Raw genomic sequence first — 16,494 nt, forward strand, 5'->3', positions numbered from 1 at the left:
CTTATTTAATGTTATTTAACCCAATCCCTGAGTTCTAACTTCAATAATCCTATGGACCAGAAACTACTTAGCCACTTCAGATCCGCTCTACCTCACCTGTGTTGTGTTCTGGTTATTGCGTTAGTTTTATTTGAAGGCATGCAGATGTAAACTAACAGTACCTGAACCCATCCCCAGTGCTTGCCTTTTATGCCAATGCATGAGTTGCTCTAAGCCAAATGCTGGTAGAAACTGAGCATGGTACATGGCATCATGGTACTTGAAATGACCATGTAGCCTGCTATGATCTCTAGGGATCTTGTTAGATTCTCTTACTTCCAGGCTCACAAGACTTTGATAGGCCACATTTCGTATTGACTCTAGAGAATGTGGACTAGCAACCACAGTTTGCTGATGAGGCAGTGTCAGGAGTTCTCCTTCCAGTATAATTCCTTTTAATAGTCCACAGAGTAGCTCATACAGCTCTCTGGGGACTGGGGTGGGGAGGGATTCCCTGTAACCAGCTAATAGAGGAAAAAAAAGCTTAGCCTTTGGATATGTTGGCTTAGTATGTGGGTACCAATGACAAATAGACTTCTGCAGCCCTGAGACACCTGCTCAGAGGTGGCCTGAAAAACAGTGGAGCAGAGAATTGGGTGATATACCTGGTTAAAGACATAAGCGGCCTGAAGTAAGAATATACATGGACTCAGGGGTAGTGGAGAATAACTGGGACAGATTGATCAGGGACCTAAAAGGAGGACCACTAGAAGTGACTCACCTCCATAAGAGTTCTAGCATAGGCTATAAACACTAGAAGAAACATCGCATGCACCTACTTCTCATATAATGCTAAGTGATGGCTAAAGGTAGGAAATGGGTGAGCTTGAGAGAATGCTTGGCAATAATGGGGCACTAAAATGCTTAGAAAGTGGGCTGACAGAGGCTCAATGAGAAGTGGAATGCCATTAGTTACAGGCGCCTTCAAACAGAACATTTCTGGAACCATATATTCTCCCCAAAATCTAAACTGGATGAATCACTCTTCTGAGTCCAGGGAGCAGCCCAGTCCTACTACTCTGTTGTAAGGGGAGAATCCAGAGCAAGACCATGGAGGGTGCAAAGATCTTGTGTCTCCCATCCCCATCACCAGGATCTTATGGACATTTCATTGGAGTCTTCAGATTCTCTTTTGGAGAACTTCAAGAAGAGGTCAAACTCTGTAAGAGTGAGAATTCGCTGAGTTATCAAAGCAGCAACTGAGCTAGGTAAAGAGACCATTTAAATGAAGAGGTGGCAAGTATAGTAGATTATGTGAACTCAAGGTTGGCTTTTTCACTGCCCAGCGGAAATAAGGCACTTGAGAGGCTCTGTAATTGGGAGACTGCTGCAGTCATGACTGTGATCTCCTTGAGAATGAACTCGTAGGTCATCTTTAAGTTTGTGAATAGCTTCTGCTATGTATTAATTTGGTACTTGGTTTGGTTTTCTCCTGATATTAGTCAATGAGGTCTTTGGAAATAGCTCCTGACAGCAGCATAATGGCCTGGGCCCATGATGGGTCAAGGGGTCAAGACTTTTCCATAGAATTAAAGACATGATAAAGCTTCCAGAGAAAAAGAAAACTCCTGTAAGCAATAAGAGTTGATAGCTTCTAGGATAGAATGATAGAATTTATCCAATCTGAAGAACAGGGAAAAATATTGAAAAAATGAAGAGCCTCGGGAACTTGTGGAACAATATTGAAAAAGCTAATATCTAGGTAACAGGAGTCCTAAAGAGAAAGAGAATTGTAGGTAAAAATATTTGAAGAAATGACAACAGAAACATTTTCAAATGTAGGGAAAGATATAAATGTACAGATCTAAGAAGCTCAGCAAACCCTAAGTAGGATAAACACATGAAAATCATGTCGATGCACACCTTAGACTGGGGAACGCCAAGGATAGATGTAATCATACAGAGAAAAACATGCAATATATAGGGAGCAATAATTATAACTACTACCAACTTCTAATCAGAAACTATGGGGGCCAAAAGAGAAGTAAACAGTGTTTTAAAGTGTTGAAAAAACAACTGTCAATCCAGAATTCCATATCTAGCAGAATTGTCCTTCCAGATGAAATAAGGACATTATCAGATAAAAGAGAACTGAGAATTTGTTGTCGGCATCGCCACACTACAAGAAATGCCAGCGTACTTTCTTCAGGTTGAAGGGAAAGAATATCAGAGGAAAACTTGAATCTTCAGGAAAGAATGGCATCATTGGAAATGGTAAGTATATGGGTAATTAGATTGTTATTCTTAATTGACAGTACTCTTTAAAGCAAAAATTATTACTGTCCTATGAGGTTTATAATGTACGTTGATATTATACACATAATAAATATAGCAAAAAAGGTAGTGGTGGATAAATGAATACATATTTACAAGATTTCTACATATTTTGTAATGGGCCTAAATATCAACTCTAAGTAGATCGTAAAAAGTTAAGGATAGATAGTGTCACTCCTAGAGCAACCACTTAAAAGTGCAAAAGGATATTGCTAAATTACCAATAGATAAATAGAATTGATTTCATAAAAGCTCTCAAAAAATAACCCTGTTGGGTTAATGCCTAGAGAGACTGATATCACAGGACTTAATTTCCCCCTCCTTTATATTTTCTGCTTGAATACACCTATCGTCATTAAACTAGTTTTAGAATCGTTGTTTTGAGATAGTATAGCAACACAGAACATATAATGGGAGGTAGGGCGGAAGGCTGGACAGGGGCGTGGCCCAGTGGACAAGAGTTTCTCATGTAGGAGGAAGATTGAAATAAACATCCCCATCATCTTTAAAACTCCTTTAATTCACAGAGGTGTGATGCGCTAACACTGAACCCAGAAGACGTGGGTTCTGGGTCAGCTACTTACTGCCTCTGCGACTTTCATATTGCACTCGACTTTGAGTTTCCTGTCACTACTGTGAAGTTAAGTCACGTCTCCCCTGGCACTCTGGGTGCCTTTCATAATACAGTGATACTATTTAAAATAGCTGACAGTTTATAAAGTACCACCAGGAAGCACTGAGGGGTCATGGAGCAATTTAGAACTAAACAGCAAGTCCATAGGCTAGAACTTTATTTTGACTAATTGAACACTGCCATCTGCTGCACAGATCTGGGAAATAGGAGGTATTAGATTTCCAGGAGGAAGGCGTTTCCTTCAAAATAACAAAATAACAAAAGTTTGCTTGCTTTATTTCTTGTCCCTTTGACCTCACTTAGACGCAGAATATAAAAACAAAAAGGTCAAAATAGCCTTGCAGAGGCCACTCTGACTTATATGAAAGGGTAGAGCTCAACTTTACAGGTCAGGTGGGATTTGAATAAGCCTCATGGTAAAAGGAAGGGATGGTATGAGGAGAACTAATAGTAGGATCATAGTTAGCAGCCCTGGGGGAAACACAGGCCTGGAGGCAACCCTGAGCATGCCCACTTCCCAGCTGGGTGCCGAGGCGAAGTCCTGGCATGTATAACATTGGGATAATAATGGTGGACACCTGTTCACTCTGATGGTAGTTTCTTTTGCTGTGCAGAAGCTCTTTAGTTTAATTAGATCCCATTTGTCAATTTTGGCTTTTGTTGCCATTGCTTTTGGTATTTTAGACATGAAGTCCTTGCCCATGCCTATGTCCTGAATGGTATTGCCTAGGTTTTCTTCTAGGGTTTTTATGGTTTTAGGTCTAACGTTTAAGTCTTTAATCCATCTTGAATTAATTTTTGTGCAAGGTGTAATGGAGGGATCCAGTTTCAGCTTTCTACATATGGCTAGCCAGTTTTCCCAGCACCATTTATTAAATAGGGAATCCTTTCCCCATTGCTTGTTTTTCTCAGGTTTGTCAAAGATCAGATAGTTGTAGATATGCAAAATGGGAGAAAATTTTCACAACCTACTCATCTGACAAAGGGCTAATAGCCAGAATCTACAATGAACTCAAACAAATTTACAAGAAAAAAACAACCCCATCAAAAAGTGGGTGAAGGACATGAACAGACACTTCTCAAAAGAAGACATTTATGCAGCCAAAAAACACATGAAAAAATGCTCACCATCACTGGCCATCAGAGAAATGCAAATCAAAACCACAATGAGATACCATCTCACACCAGTTAGAATGGCAATCATTAAAAAGTCAGGAAACAACAGGTGCTGGAGAGGATGTGGAGAAATAGGAACACTTTGACACTGTTGGTGGGACTGTAAACTAGTTCAACCATTGTGGAAGTCAGTGTGGTGATTCCTCAGGGATGTAGAACTAGAAATACCATTTGACCCAGCCATCCCGTTACTGGGTATATACCCAAAGGACTACAAATCATGCTGCTATAAAGACACATGCACACGTATGTTTATTGTGGCACTATTCACAATAGCAAAGACTTGGAACCAACCCAAATGTCCAACAATGATAGACTGAATTAAGAAAATGTGGTACATATACACCATGGAATACTATGCAGCCATAAAAAATGATGAGTTCACGTCCTTTGTAGGGACATGGATGAAATTGGAAATCATCATTCTCAGTAAACTATTGCAAGGACAAAAAACCAAACACCGCATGTTCTCACTCATAGGTGGGAATTGAACAATGAGAAAACATGGACACAGGAAGGGGAACATCACACGCTGGGGACTGTTGTGGGGTGGGGGGAGGGGGGAGGGATAGCATTAGGAGATATACCTAATGCTAAATGACGAGTTAATGGGTGCAGCACACCAACATGGCACATGTATACATATGTAACTAACCTGCACATTGTGCACATGTACCCTAAAACTTAAAGTACAATAACAATAATAATAATAAAAATAAATAATGGTGGAAACCTCTTAGATTGTTGCGAGATTTAGCAAAATGAGCTATGTCTTGTTTTTAGGACAGTATCTGTCAGTACATAACAAATATTAGCTGCTGCTGTTGAAACTCAGACTGGGAAGAAATAAAGGAAGTTGATTAAAAATTCACTAGCACCTTTGGAATAAACTCCATATTAGCCCCATTCTCCCAAATAGATTTGAAGCAAGGAAGTGAAAGGAGTCAGGTGATGAGATTTTTCAATTTCAGCAGAGTGTAAACACAGAACAACAACAGTAACAGCTACCTTTCAATGAGACTTTATGGACCAGGTGTAGCTCTGTGTGTTACATGTATTAACTCGTTTAATTTTTATATCAACTCCATGAGGTGGGAACTTTTAATATTCCCATTTTATAGGTGAGGAAACAGGCACAGAGAGGGGCTAAGTGTATTCAAGGTCATGTGGCCAATGAATGACAGAACTAGTGTGATGATTAATTGCTAAGGCTAAGAGATACCCAGGTGGCCAGTTGGATGTTACTTGTAAGATCTTTCTGGAAGAGATTAGCATTTGAACCAGTAGACTGAATAAAGATCATCCTCACCAATGTGGGTTGGCATTATCTAATTTCGTGAGAGCTTGAATAGAACAAAAAGAGGAAAAGCAAATTTGTTCTCTTCTTGTACTGGGATATCCACCTTCTTTGCTCAGTCAGTGGCTCCTTTGGTTCTGAGGCTTTTGAACCCAAGCTGAATCACCACTGGCTTTCCTAGGGCTCCAGGCTGCAGATGGCAGATCATGGGACTTCTTGGTCTCTACAACTGTGAGTCAATCTCTCATCTTTCTGTATATGTATTCATATATCTAGCAGCCATCTATCTATATTCTATTGGTTCTGTTTCTCTCAGGAACCCTAACATGACTGGAATGTAAATGCATGGGATCTTGTCCCACATTTCCATTGCTTAGGGGCTATATGAACCATAGAAAACCAAACTTATCTTCTTTTGGGGATGGTGGGGGTGGGGAGCTATAACTGTTCTTTGCATGTTAAGCTGTATACCAAATTTGTACAGAATCTGGCAACACACACAGTGTAGTAGTAAGGACGACCAGGGGTCACTCTTGTTGCCATCTTGGTTTTGCTGGGTTTTGGCCAGCTTCTTTACCGCAATATCAGCGAGGTCTTTATGACCTGTATCTTGTGCCAACCTCCTATCTTATCCTGTGACTTAGAATGCCTTAACCTTATCCATCTGGGAATGCAGCCAGTAGGTCTCAGCCTTATTTTACCCAGCTCCTATTTAAGATGGAGTTGCTCTGGTTGAAATGCCTCTGACAAAACTGTTTGCTTCAATGTTGTTTGTTTGCTTCAATGTTGCTTGTTTGCTTCAATGTTGCTTGTTTGCCTCAAAACTGTGTGTACTGAAGCCACTCCCAATTTGGGTTTCTAGAGTTAGCAAATAAAAATACAGATGCTCAGTTGGGCATGGTGGCTCATGCCTATAATCCCAGCACTTTGGGAGGCCAAGGTGGGTGGATCACGAGGTCAGGAGTTCGAAACCAGCCTGACCAACACGGTGAAACTCCGTCTCTACTAAAAATACAAAAATTAGCCGGGTGTGGTGGTGTGTGCCTGTAATCCCAGCTACTCAGGAGGCTGAGGGAGGAGAATCGCTTGAACCCAGGAGGCAGAGGTTGCAGTGAGCAGAGATCGTGCCACTGCACTCCAGCCTGGGCAACAGAGTGAGACTCCATCTCAAAAAAAAAAAAAAAAAATAGATGCTCAGGTAAGTCTGAACTTCAGATAAAGAATGAAGTTTTTCTTTGATAGACCATGTCCCATGAAAAAAAAAAATACAGATGTTCAGGTAAGTCTGAACTTCAGATAAAGAATGAAGTTTTTCTTTGATAGACGATGTCCCATGCAATATTTAGAATGTACTTATTTAGAACATACTAGAAAAAGTAGTTGATCTGAAATTCAGATTTAACTGAACCTCCTGTGTTTATCTTGCAGCCCTACCTTGACTACATCCAGTAGGTGTGGTATGTCGCTAAAATTGCCAGATGCATTTCTTACTGAGCACAGCCATGTGCCTTGCTTCTCAAACAATGAGGCTCAAGAGGTGATAGCTGGCAGTTCAGGCCAGAATGTCTAAGTTGCTTGAGAGAGTTCAGAATTAAAGTCAGTTGTGGGGAAAATTCCAAGCTTTTCAGAGAGTGTCAGTGCAATGTGGTGGTAGAAAATAGGACTTAAGTGAGTTTAGTTCAAGGTATGCTAAGGCTTGGGAAAAGTGGCTTGCCCTCCCTGATGCAAGCATGGGGATAAGTGCATTACAGATGTCTTCCAGGGCTTCCACCCTTCACCACGCCCAGGGATTTCCCTCATCCTGCCTTTGTTCTATTCTTACTTGATTTAGTCTCACTTTGAGAAGCACATAGTTAAGTAATTTTCTAGGGAACTCAGATATGCCCTGTGGCCAAGATTGACAGACAGTCCAGGAGGCTGTTCTAGCACCCGGCAGCTTAGTGTTAAGAAGAAGGATAGGTTTTAGGAGTAGGAGGGCCTGGTGGCAGCATAAACTGTCAGAGGCAAGGTGGACACATGTAGAAATAGGCAACAAGGACAGAATCACAACCAGGAGGCCTCACCTGTAGGAATCTACAGTGATAGTTAATACACCACTGAGTTGTTAGGCGCAAGGTCGATGGACAGCCAACAAAAAGTACAAATAGATTCATTAATACTCAGACTGACATCAGCCTTCCCAGTGAAAAACCATGATTCTTAATTTCCAGAACAGAGCCATTGATTCAACAGAAGCCTGAATCTCCTTGAGGAAAGACCCTGCAATAGGACATCAAGTGTATTCACTAGTTAATTTCCCAGTCCTTCCTCATAGGAACTTACAGCCTTTTATCAACATATCTGTACAATGGGGGAAGGGAAATACCCATATCTTTCAAGGGCAGTTGGATATAGGGACTAAGAGGATGCTAAAACATGAGGGCTAACATGCCTTCATGCTTCCTTCTTAGATTGGAAGAGGTAGATAGAGGCCAGGTGGCAAACAGAGTCCTGGCCTAAATCCATTTCACAGGGCGTCAGTGTGTTCATGGACTCACCTGTGTTGATTCTTCTGATCCCTGAGTGCATTGATCAGGATGGATATACCTAGTAACTGGCAGAACACTCACACTAAGTCCTTGAACTGTGGAGTACACCTATGTAATCGGAACAGCTAAGTGGAACCCTCTGAAGTTACCCAACCTCCAGGCCAAGACAGTAAATATACAGCAATATATTATGTAGGGTGGAATGGCAAGGAGTGTCACTGGAGTGCTGAGCTCAAAGATTTTAAGGAGATAGGGTTGCTGCTCCCCATTACATCTCCATTTCATTTGCCAGTCTGGCTCCTGAAAAAAAACCACATGGCTCAAGATTGATATAACTACCGTCAACTCCATCACGTGGTAGCCTAATTATAATTATTGTGGTTTCATAATTATCACAGATAATTATGACATAGCTTCTGCTACTTAGTATGTGATCATTGATTTGGTGAATGCATTCTTTTCAATCCCATCAGAAGGGAGGATCAAAAGTTTTTGCCTCTGCCTGGGATAGACAGTGGTACACAATCAGGGTCTTGTCCCAGGAAATTGTACTCTCTCTAATGCTTTCTCCAGCAATATAGTTTAGTGGCTGTTCTATCATCTGGATATGACACAGACTATTATGCTCATCCATTATATTGATGATATCATGAAGATCTGACGTAAAAAGAAGAAAACAGTGAGAATGTTGGAAGCCTTAATAAGGTATATGTGCACCAGTGGGTGGACGAAATCCCTACAGAATTTCAGCAGCCGGCCAAATTGGTGAGTTTTTAGGGGAACAGTGGTTATTGCATCTTACATGTACTTCCTATTGTAAATCAAAGGAACTAGGAAGCCCTTCTGATTCGGAAAGATCATATATCATGCTTGGGAATATTGCTGTCATCCACTAACTGGGTTGACTCTGAAGGCTGCCAGTTTTGCGGGGCCAAGAACAAGAAAGCAATGTGCAGCAGATTAAGCTACAGCTCCAAGTGGCTCTGCCACATGACTGGAAAATCTCATGGTGCTAGAGCAGGATCAGCATGCGTGACCTGTGGGTCAGCTGCCCATTTTTGTAAATAAAGAACTATTTGTTCTCTAAGTTTTCCTATCTTTGTTCTAGGGCAATGGGTCTCAAATTTCAGTGTGTGTGCACATATGTATGTGTGTGTGTGTTCCTCCTACTCAGAGGGCCTACAAATGCATGAATGGGGAGAAATGAAAGCCCTTTTTTTTTTTTAACAATAGAGTAACACCTAATATAGAAGGAATAGAGTTCAAAATCAGCAGTGGTTCCTGGGAATTAAAGTTTGAGATAGTTATACAGTCTCAAAGTGTCCCCTATAAGTTCTTATTGATTATAAAGGGAAAAATAGTAGCTTTAAAGTGGAGCAACCTAACAGATACCACCTAAACAAATGATCAGCCCACCTGGTGCCCTTATCTTGGTTTCTAAATGTCATTCCCAACTGAAAGGAAGCCTGTAATGTTGGAGAAGAGGCCAATTTCAGGATGAAGACAGGGACAAGATGAGCCTGGGGCCACTTGTCCAGAAAGTAATGAAGTGCTCAAAGAACGACAGGGATATATCAAAAGCACATGCAGGCCATCTTGAGGAAGGTCCCATTGGACAAATCTCTGAACATTTTAATGGCAAAATAAATGATGGCAGTAATGAATAACAGTCGTCTCTTGGTTTTTGCGGGGTATTGGGTTCTATGACTCCCCATGGATGCCAAAATCCCCCAGATGCCTAAGTCCCCCAGTAGGCCCTCTGTATCCTTGGTTTCCACATCTGTGGATTCAGTCAACCACAGATCAAGTTCCCATGGATATAGAGGACACACTGGGTACATGATTAAAAAAAAAAACATGAATCCATGCATTTCTGTATATATAAATAATTGAGTAAATACATAAACAGGGAGAAGCTTTTTTTTTTTTTTTTAACAATAGAATAACACCTAAATACAGAAGAAAGGATGGAGTTCAAAAATGAGCATTGGATGCTGTGGACAGAAGTTTGAGATAGTTACACAGTCTCAAAGTGCCCCTTACAAATTGCCTGTTGATTACAAACAGGAAAATAGTAACTTTAAAATGGAGAAACCTAATACACCACCCAAACAAATGATCAAAGTTAACACTAGCAATTTTGGAACAAATGAATGTCATGAGCCTTCTGATCAGAGGCACCAAGAAGGACACACCATCACTTCTGGTGGAATCCTGCCATACATAACCTGAATCAAATCATGAAGAAAACTCACACAAACCCAAGTGTCTTTTTTTTTTTTTTTACTTTGACAGATTTTCTACCAAATAAAAAAAGGTGACCTTTACTCTTCAAAATTATCAAAAGAAGAATGAGGAACTGTTCCAGATTAAAGACATGACAACCACACAACATGATTCTGTACTGGATCCTTCGCTGAGCTGGGGGTAAGGGGAGCTAGAGCAGACATTGAGACAATTGATGGACATTTGATTAAAAACTATGAATTAGATAATATCAGTACTAACTTCCTCGGGTTTCCTAATTGTACTGTGGTTATATAAGAGAACATTCCTATTCTTCGGTAAAAGGTTTTGATGTTTTAAGCTTAATCTCAAGTGGTTTAGAAAAAATGTGTATGTGTGTCCCTATTTGTCTTTATATGTGAATATGAATATACATTTACATAGAAAAAAGGGGAAAGGTAAACAACTGGTGAATCTGGGCAAAAGCTATATAGCATTTATTATACTATCGATGTAATGTTTCTGTAGTTCTAATACCATGTCAAAATTAAAAGCTTGGAAAATATTACAAAAGTAAGGAGAAAGATGAGACTATGGGAATGCAAGATTACAATGCAATGGTCTGGTGGGTCACAGTAAAGAGCCAAGACTTTACCCAATCGAGCCAGTAATGGGTTGTAGGTTAGGGGTATTTTGGAGAGATGACTTTAGCCATGGTATACAGGAGGAGGAAGATTGGAGACCTGAGAAACAGTTTAAAACAGTAGCAGCACCAACAACAAACTTATGAAAAAGCCCGGGGACTGAATGGTGGAATTTAACCCACGTAAGCATCAGCACTTCCCACTGTGAATCCTGATCGTGTCCCTTTATTCCTGAAAAGCTGAAGTAAGGAAATGTACTCAGTAAACCTTGACTAATCCATATCCATCTGTTTGTGGACATCAAGAGAATACTGATGTGGCTTGCTCAGTGCTATGTAGTAAACAAACTTCTAAGGGACAACAGGCTCTCGATCTGTTGCCCAGGCTGGAGCATAGTGGCACAGCCATGGCTCACTGCAGCCTCATCCCCCCAGGCTCAAGGGGTCCTCCCACCTGAGCCTCCCCAGTAGCTGGGACTACAGGGCATGCACCACCATGCCCGGCTATTGATTGATTGATTGATTGTTAGAGATGGAGTCTCACTATGTTGCTCAGGCTGGTCTCTAACTCCTGGGTTTAAGCCATCCTCCTGTCTTGTCCTTCCAAAGTGTTGGGATTATAGGCGTGAGCCACTGCACCCTGCCAGTAGTAAAATATTAATCCTATTTCTGGATGACCAGACCGACGCATAGTTCATTTTCCAAGCTTTCATTAGGAATTGAGTTCTCGACCACCTGGAACATTTTCCCTGGGCATTTGTGGGTGTTCATCTTAGAGGATATGCTGCTTTTGGTGGTTTTGTGGCTTAGGAAAGAACCCAGCTGGAACCAGGTCTCCTGGGGCCATAACGCCCTGCTCTGCTTAGCATCCTGTAGCCAGGCTGGATTCTCAACTCTTTGTAAATCTCAATCATCTTTCTCTGCTACTCTCATTTGGAAAGTGGAGATAAATAATAGCACCCACTGGTCTGGCGCGGTGGCTCACGCCTGTAGTCCTAGCACTTTGGGAGGCCGAGGCGGGCGGATCACCTGAGGTCAAGAGTTCGAGATCAGCCTGGCCAACATGGTGAAACCCCGTCTCTACTAAACATACAAAAGTTAGCCGGGCGTGGTGGCAGGCGCCTGTAATCCCAGCTATTCTGGAGCCTGAGGCAGGAGAATCGCTTGAACCCTGGAGGCGGAGGTTGCAGTGAGGGGAGATCGCACCATTGTACTCCAGCCTGGGGGACAAGAGCGAGACTTCGTGGAAAACGAAAAACAAACAAACAAAAAAAACAGCACCCACTACAGAGTTTTGCTCTAAGGATGAAAGGAGATGAATAAATGTAACGCCAAGTGAAAAAAAAAAAAAAAAAAAAAGAGCTGGGCGTGGGCGGGGCCGCAGGGCCTGGGAGCTGGGTGTGGGTGGGGCAGGCGTGCGTGCCGTGCCCTGCGTGCCGTGCCGTGCGTGTCCGGCTACGGAGGGAGGCGTGGCAGATGTGGGGCGCAGCCTGAGTGTGCCTGCGTGGCACCACTAGGGGAAGCAGAGGCTATTCCCTGGAGGAAAGATGGGAGACTATCAGGCTGTGGAGACTGCCTTTATTTTTGAAGTGAGCAACACTGTAAAAGAGGCTATAAAAAGTATAATTGGGGCCGGGCGCGGTGGCTCACGCCTGTAATCCCAGCACTTTGGGAGGCCAAGGCAGGCGGCTCACAAGGTCAGGAGTTCGAGACCAGCCTGGCCAACACGGTGAAACGCCATCTCTACTAAAAATACAAAAATTAGCCAGGCTTGGTGGTGGGCACTTGTAGTCCCAGCTACTCATAGGGAGGCTGAGGCAGGAGAATCGCTTGAACCTGGGAGGCGGAGGTTGCAGTGAGCCGAGATTGAGCCATTGCACTCCAGCCTGGGTGACAGAGCAAGACTGTCAAAAAAAAAAAAAAAAAGAAAAAGGAAAAAAAATCGCAATTGGTGGTAATGCTTATCAACACAGCAAAGTGAACCAGTGGACCACAGATGTAGAACAAACTTTAAGCCAACTCCCCAAGCTGGGAAAACCGTTTAAATACATTGTGACCTGTGTAATTATTCAAAAGAATGGAGCTGGATCATACACGGCAAGTTCCTGCTTCTGGGACAGCTCTACTGACGGGAGCTACACTGTGCGATGGGAGAATAAGACCATGTACTGCATTGTCGGCGCCTTTGGACTGTCTATTTGACCTCCCAGTCCATCCTATAACTTTTCTGTTTTTGTCTCTAGTTCATCTTCTAACCACCAGCCATGAATTCAATGAACTCCTTTCTCGTTCTCTTTAAGTGTGTTTTGTGGCACTCTGAAAAACCAGATGACTGCACTGTGATGTGAACTGCACTGAAGTCAGATGAGTATCCCTGTAGGTCACCTGCAGCCTGCATTGCCACTTGTCTTAACTCTGAATATTTCTTTTCAAAGGTGCTAAAATCTGAAATCTGCTAGTGTGAAGCTTGCTGTACTCTCTGAAATGATTCAAATACACTAATTTTCCATACTTTATACTTTTGTTAGAATAAATTTTTCAAATATTTAAAAAATGAGTTGATTACTTTAAGGTTCTTTCAACAAAAGCTGTCCAGATCGGGCTGTTGCCACACTCCAGAGGACTCTGACATCACATCCTTCCCTGACTTCTGCCCCTGCCTTGTTTTCTTTCTCAGTTTTGTTTGGGAGCACATCTTTAATAAACAACTTACACATCCTCATCACAGGCTCTCATTCTGGAAACCCAAACCAAGATCTTCCTAAGCTTATTCTCCCCTGGGTGCTCAGGAGATGTGGATTCTCATACCTAAGGCCCTCTTTCCTCCTCCTCCTGGACGTGGTGAGGAGTAGGGCGTAGGAAGGCAACAGAGCCCTGGTTTTCTGTGCAGTTCCCAGCTGCCAACGTTGTCAAGTCCACATCTCATATTCCCTGTGCTTGTAAGTGACAGTTTAATATCAATTTTATTTTTCAAGGAATAACTGTTTACAAGAGGCGAACCCTTGCTGGTCAAAAAATGTATAGGTGATCGTAGGGCAAGAAACCTTTCTTTCAGGCACTTAATAGGATACTTACAGGCAGAGGCTTCCTGAGAGTGTCATGCTCTGGGAACCAAGAGACCTAAGGTCCAGACCTGATTCTATCAAGGCCTCATGGTATGAGTTGGAGGCCCATGGAATATAAATGACTAATCTCCATATCTGCAAAGTGAGGGTACTTGGACTCATACACTTTCGAGAATTCAAAGAATAGAGACTCTTCCCAGAAAAAAAATCTATTGAGCACAAATATTTTGCATTCAATTTCAAGGGTTTCTAAATAGATCCCACTGAAGTCCATCACTGGATCCTTTACTAGATTATTTCTAATTATCTTAATAGTGCTTGCATTCTATATTTCTGTTTTCTCAAGTCTATAACTGAGACCCATGTAATCGAGGACAGACTGAGAATGCTTGAGTAAGTATAAATTCTTCTGAAGCATGAGGATCAGAACTGTTTTTAATTTGGTTTCTTTGTGGAGCAAAGATGCTATTTACTGCCAAGAAGAAAATATGTGTTTTAAAAATAAATTCTCCCACGTGCTAGGAGAAAACATCTGGAAACAGTATACATCTTATGTCCTTGGTGGGGAATATGTTATCTTTCTAGTAGAATGGAGTTGGAGTCTCACAAGAAAAGATTCCAATCCCAGCTCTATCACTTAGCAGATTTGATGATGAGCAAGAATAATAACTCAGATTCAAAGTAATTTTACTGTTAAAATGGAAAAAAAAAAAACTCTTATGCTCTCCTTATAGGGCTGTATTGGTGAAGTTAAATGAGACAATGCTCATACATTCTTTGGCACGTTATTCTCCTCTGTTTCGCTCTAGTTTCTGTTCCTCTTCCTGTCTTAAAGGGTGGTATTCTCTGATCTATGGATCAATCTTATCCTGGACTCAATCTTATCTATACTGTCCTTCAGTTTTAACTTCAAGGGTGGCTGATGACTTCAAGTGTTGACCTTCAACCTCGTCCTGTCCCTCCATGTTCTGCAGTCATATAATCAGATGGAATGTTTTCCCATGGAGTGGGTTTCTGTGCTTTGGCCTATTCACTAGACAAATCTATTTTGGTAATGGAACTGCTCTTCCTTTCAGAGGTTTCCCTGACCGTACTTCCTCCCACCAGCAGGAAGGACATATAATCTAGAATCACTTTTCAGATTATCTCTTCCCATCCACTCAGTGATTTTCCAGGGGGCAGATATGTGAGCCCAGTGGGGGCTGTTCAAGTTCCTTCCCAAGAGTTGATGTGGTTGCTAAAAGCCAAGCCTCTTCAGCTTGTCAGGTCGGAAGCTTGTTGATTGGAAAATAAAGCGTGTCAATTGTTATCACCACCATAAAGAGTGAGCCCAAGGGTGCTACAAAAGGAAATTCTAGCTGAGAGAATGAAAGAAAAATTCTGATTATAGTTGAGTCCTGGAATCCAGCTGTAACAGGTATAACCATGAGCCATTTCAAAACCAAGTCAAACAAGCTTACGTAATTTACATAACAAACTTACAGAAATTAGTTTATGTAATTAAGAATCTGTTGCATTATCTGAACTCAAGCTAAACAGTTCTCCTTGTGCTCTTGTTCCAGGTGGAGGTACTAATGTTCACTTAGTCATTCCAACAGAAAACCTGGAGTCATCCTTAACTCTTCCTCCTCCTCCTCTTCCATTATGCCTACACCCATTATATCCACCAGTCCTATTGTTCTTTAGTATTTCTCAAATTGTCTTACTCTTCTCCATCTGAGCTCCCACCATCCTAATTCATACACTCTCCTTCCTGGGTTACCATTAGATCTTACTAGTCTTTTTGTCTCTGATCTTGTTCCTCTCATGTTACTGTGGTATGAGACCAAAGAGAATAAATTTATATAAAACACATCTGGCCATGGCATTTATCTGTTTAAACGTCTTTCGAGATCCTGTTACCCCAGGATAACATTCAATCTCTTCACATGGTACACAAAATGTTTCATGTGGCCTGGCGTGGTGGCTCATGCCTGTAATCCCAGCATTTTGGGAGGCCGAGGCAGGTGGGTCGCCTGAGGTCAGGAGTTTGAGACCAGCCTGGCCAACATGGTGAAACCCCGTCTCTACTAAAAATACAAAAATTAGCTGGGTGTGGTGGTGGGCGCCTGTAATCCCAGCTAGAATCACTTGAACCCAGAAGGCAGAGGTTGCAGTGAGCTGAGATTGTGCCACTGCACTCCAGCCTGGGCAACAAGAGCAAAACTCCATCTCAAAAAAAAAAAAAGTTTCATGTGATCTTTAGCTGCTCTCTGCTTCCCACATTACCATCTGGAAACAGCACTCTTTGTAGTCATTACCCACTGGTGATATGCTGTCACCCACATTTGGTACCTTTGCTCATCACTTTGGGAGAGCAGTGTAGCTTGGTGCTATTAAAAAATGAGGCTTTAGAATCATACTGACTTGAGTTCAAATCCTCATTCTGATGTGTACCACCTACTGCTTGGGCAAGCTACTTAACTTTTACAGCCTTATTGTTATATTTGAAAAATAGGGATGCTGATAGTAGTGGTTTCATTGAGCACAGTATCATCAGAGTTAAGATTGCATGAAAAGCACTTAAGACAGTATCAGAAGGCAGCAAGGCCTGGTAGATGTTGGACATTTTT

General features: G+C 41.9%; 1 long non-coding RNA gene across 1 annotated transcript in view; it reads left to right on the plus strand.

Annotated features, from left to right (window-relative positions):
• LOC134761257 (uncharacterized) overlaps positions 1-13,344 on the plus strand; it is a 158,200-nt gene extending 144,856 nt beyond the window's left edge. The window contains exons 2-3 of the long non-coding RNA XR_010139601.1: positions 2,099-2,253; positions 10,244-13,344. This is a non-coding gene — a long non-coding RNA (uncharacterized LOC134761257). The remainder of the gene's footprint in view (positions 1-2,098; positions 2,254-10,243) is intronic.
• Positions 13,345-16,494: the final 3,150 nt, after the last annotated feature.

This window comes from Pongo abelii, chromosome 3 (assembly GCF_028885655.2).
Source record: "Pongo abelii isolate AG06213 chromosome 3, NHGRI_mPonAbe1-v2.0_pri, whole genome shotgun sequence".
NCBI lineage: Eukaryota > Metazoa > Chordata > Mammalia > Primates > Hominidae > Pongo > Pongo abelii.